The sequence below is a fragment of the Fukomys damarensis genome, unplaced genomic scaffold (assembly GCF_012274545.1).
Source record: "Fukomys damarensis isolate Sample0158 unplaced genomic scaffold, DMR_v1.0_HiC HiC_scaffold_25, whole genome shotgun sequence".
NCBI lineage: Eukaryota > Metazoa > Chordata > Mammalia > Rodentia > Bathyergidae > Fukomys > Fukomys damarensis.
The window spans coordinates 5,721,098-5,725,691 of NW_022900937.1; the positions used below are offsets into that span (position 1 = coordinate 5,721,098).

The window sequence follows — 4,594 nt, forward strand, 5'->3', positions numbered from 1 at the left end:
GCTCCCCGGGGAACCCTGCGGCGGCTCCGACCCCTGAGCACCCGCTGCATTCCCGCGATCCGCTCTTCCTGGCCTGCGGCTGCTCGCCCACCAGGCCACCTGCTTTGTCAGAAATCTCTGCTTCGGTGGTTTCCATGACAACCCACTTTTTTTTTTCCTTCCTATGTGGGACAATTAGTGATTTTCCGGTCGTGGTGGGCATGGGTGCTACAGCTGTTTCTGAGGGGAAGGGGAGCATTCCCAAGTCTCCGTGCTTGCAGACGGACGGGGAAAGAAATGCTCTGGACTCACCGACCCACAGGTGCCTCCCGGCGTCCTGGAGCCGCCTTCCTCGGTGAGGACAATTCCTCCGTATTTCGTTTTTCCTGATGCTGCTGTGAATCATCGTCTCCCTAATTTCTTTCCTCGGAAAGTTCATTACTGATGGAGCAGCACGCAGTGTGTGGGTTTTGTGTCCCCTGCTCCTTTGCTTAATTTCTTAGTTCTAGGAGTCTAATGGGGGAATTTGGGGGAATTTTCTACATAAAGCACTATGCTGTTTTTGCTTTGTTCCGGTACTGGGGATCGAACTCTGGACCTTGCAGTTGTGAGGCAGGCACTGTGCCGCTGAGCTACTACAATCCCTGGCTCCCATAAAGGATTCTGGGGATCCTTTGTGACTGCAAATAAGAACAGTCTGCCGTCCCCTTTCCTATTCGGGTCCCTTTTCTTTCTTTCTCTTGCCTGATACTCTGGCTGAGGTTCTGTGTCGACTCTGAAGAGGGTGCTGACTGGGACATCCCTGCCTTGCTCCGGATTTTTTACAAGGAAAGCTCTCTGGCCAGTCCTAAAGCAAACTGCTGAGGCTCCTTATTAACACAGTGCTACAGTTACTGTAGTCCATCCGTAAGGAAACAATATAAAAGTTCTCCTGTGGGCGAAGTGCTGGGCAGGGAGGAAGGCCAGCTGCTCAGGTGCCTGGTCCGGGCCCGCTGTGAGTCCAGCTTCCCCGGAAACCGTACCGTGAAGGCCACCCTCACCTACAACACAGCCGAGGGACATCTAAAGATCACCCAGATTCTATCGGACAGCTTAGACGGTGTCAGAATACAGTGTGCTTTTCCTACAGAACTTTCTTCTAGAAACAATCTACGATCCAGGCGCAGAATAAGTCTCTGCCTTTAAGGACTGAACCAATTTTTAAGATTGCTGCCGTGAAGTCCCTATGTGCTTCTACACTTCGCAAAGGTGCCATTTTACAGAGACGTCTTTAGCACCGATGTTAAACGGACACGAAGCCACCCAAACACAACGGGGACAACTTAAGAGTGCAGAGAGTCAGAGAGACAATCCAGAGACTCAGTGAGAGCTTTCCTTACATCTACCCTACACAACACCGTATTCTGCCAAGTGCACACAAAATTGCTTCTCCCCGTTGCGAGTTGCCAGGCTGGGTTACGCGTGAAGATGAAGGCAGACCCTGGCTGGCGAGCATCCCTCGGGGGTGGACAGCACGGACGCACACTTCCTGCTGCACCCGGGGAGGGACAAAGGCAAAGGAGGACCGAGTGGAGAAGAGTGTCGCAGTCAGGAAAATAAAGAATACACGTCCCTGTCGGGCATGGGGGCGCACTCCTGTCATCCCAGCACTCGGGAGGCTGAGGCAGGAGGATCGCTGTGAGTTCGAGACCAGCCTGGGCTACACAGTGAGTTCCAGGTCAGTCTCACTACATAGTGAGAGCCTGTCTCAAAAAACAAAAACATACAAGCAAAAAAAATTACACTTTCCTGTATGTATTAAAAATAACATGAGCTGGGCGTGGTGACTCACGCCTGTCATCCCAGCACTCGGGAGGATGAGGCAGAACAACCCCTGCCAGTTTTAGGCCAGGCCAAAGTGAGTTTAAGGCCAGCCTAGACTGCAGAGCAAGACACTGTCCCAAAAAGGCCCCCAAAAAACTGAATTCAAAAAAAGACTTAATATCTGCAGAGAAATTCCCATATAACCTTCTCAGTACACCTCAGGGATCAGCATCAATTCTGAAATATGTACCATAATGAGTCCCATGGATAAAATACATAATTATGCTGAACTGGAAAACTTGGATTAATTCAAAGTTTACAGAAATACTATAACCAGAATAACAGCCTTCCCAGGAAGACTGGAGGGCAGAGGACCACCTGTAACTGAGGGTGAGGCAGGGGGACCCCTTGAGCTCAGGACTTTTAAGACCATCTTGAGCAACACACCAAGACCCCTCCTCAAAAGTACAAACTCCCAAAAGCCCACAAACTAACGCCAACTCAACTTCCCTTGAACTCCTCTCCCTCGAATCTGTTGCAAAGAGAGAGAAAAAGACACGTGAAACATGCGTTGGGTTTCAGCCTTAGTCTTTAAGAGCATTCATTTCCACCAGACGTAGTGGCTCTTGCCTGTAACCCCAGCACTGGGTAGGCAGAGGCAGGAGGATCACTGTGAGTTCAGGTCCAGCCTGGGCTACATCATGAGGCACTGTCTTTAAATGAATACAATTTCAGGGGTAGACCGTAACTCGAGTGCGCATTTCAGGCTGGCAGTTGGGGATACAAGTCAAAGACTGAGTGAGGGGTCACAGTGGAACACTTTTCACTGTGTTCACCTTTCAGGATTTAAAATCCTATGGCTCACAGGATCACCGACTGAGCACAGCTGACCCCAGTTTGCATCTACAACACTGTAGAATTCAGAGATTGCAAAAGGAAAGAAAAGTCAGCAAGGCGGCCCCAGAGATGGCAGGACGATAGTGCAGGCGGCATTTGATGGATAACATCTGTGTTCTTCCATGCCGGGGACTGAGTCCAGGCTTCCTCCCCACTGGGCGCCAGCTCCACCCCCTTGTAAGCCTTGAGGAGGGTTCTTGACAAGTCATTAAATTGCGCTGGCTGGGTTCAAACTTGTCATCCTCCTGCCTCAGCCTCCTAGGGCGTTGAATTCCGCCACACAGTGGGAACCTGGGTCAGCCTCAGCTCTCCCGTGGCTTGGTCCTTCCGGTCTACTTCACACACCTCGGCCTTGGTTGGTGTCACCTGCGAGGGACCCTGGGGGCGTCGCGTGTGTTCCCTCAGGCGCCCACCCCTACGCCGCCTTCTCCTGGCTGCTGCTTCCTGTGGCTCCCGAGGCTTGGACGAATACAGCATGGATCTGTTCCTTTCTCTGCCCATTGAGAAGCACAAAAGAACAGGGGAGAAATCTGCTGTCACGTTTCTGTCCTGTTCCCATGGAGACAGACCAACCTAGCATTCATTCTTCTGAACTGAAAGAACGCTGTGGTCTGCAGCAGAGTCCAGGCAGGGAATATCAGACCTCAGGGCTTGGACGAGAACAGCTGACTACGGAACGTGCAGACCGGAAGGACAGAAACATCAAGCCCGGCGTGGTGGCGCACACCTGTGATCCCAGCGCTCGAGAGGCTGAGGCAGGAGGATCGCCAGGAGTTCAAGGCCAGCCTGGGCTACACAGCAAGCCCGTCTCAGAAAAAGACATTTCAGATTTCCGCTCATTTTGATACAGAAACTGGTTGAGACACCCAGCTCATCCCGGAACAAATTCAAATTTCAAATATTGCCAGGCTGAAGTGTGACAGCCCACCGGGGAATGGACGGAGCCTGCGGGCGGAGCTCCACCCCGGCGCCTCAGTCCGGCTGCAGGCGCCCCCGCTCCTCTTCCCTCCGTGCCAGTCCTAACTTCCTGAGCGCCCAAACTCAAACTGGGTGTGCTCCTGACATCAAAACTGAATCTCTTGGCCCCTGTATTCCGGTCACTCAAAAATAAGTCACTATTTGCACTTGAGAAGGGGACCATCCTGACCGGCACGGAGCGCCCTGCCAGTCCCCAGGTCCCCATGTCAGGCGGGACGACGCCAAAAGCAGAATTCCCTGAATTGCTCCGCCACAGGATATTAACTGGAAAGTCACCCACGACTGCTTTACCGCTCCCACTTTGCTCCCTTCCGTGCTAGAAACCCACTCAGTAACTCGCCTATTCCTGGGAAAGATTCAGAAATGTGAAAGGTGAAGGTGGCACAGTGAAGGCCCCCTCACGAGGTTCAAACTTACTGCACATTAGAACCAGCCGATCCCTCTGAGTCCCTTCCCTATACTCCACTTAAAAGCGAGAAAAATAACAGAAGACAAAAAATGAGCCAGGTGTAGTGGCGCACGCGTGCAATCCCAGTACTCAGGAGGCCGAGGCAGGAGAATCGCCACATTTAGAGCCCAGCCTACACTACCCGGTGAGTTTGAGGCAAGCCTGGACTACCTAGTGAGACCCTGCCTCTAAAAAGCAAAAATTAAGGGCACTGGGATTTAGCTCAGTGGCGCCACACCTGCCTCACAAGCACAAAGTCCTGAGCTCGACCGCCAGCACTGGGTGAAAAAACTGAATAAATGAATTAAATCACAGAAATTTCCAATTTAGGAAAGAGATTTTGCAGAGGACTCAAAAGGCAGCAGCAGCTCAGACACGGAGAGCTTCTATCATCTCCACTCCAAGGCAAACCCACGAGAGCACCTGCATGAATCAGGAGTGAATTTGTGCCTCACGACAGGGGAAGGGGCGGGGCCTGAGGCTGGGGGC

At 52.2% G+C, this 4,594-nt stretch overlaps 1 protein-coding gene across 1 annotated transcript in view; it reads right to left on the reverse strand.

The window, feature by feature from the left end:
• Tet2 (tet methylcytosine dioxygenase 2) overlaps positions 1-4,594 on the reverse strand; it is a 31,315-nt gene that overhangs the window by 12,771 nt on the left and 13,950 nt on the right.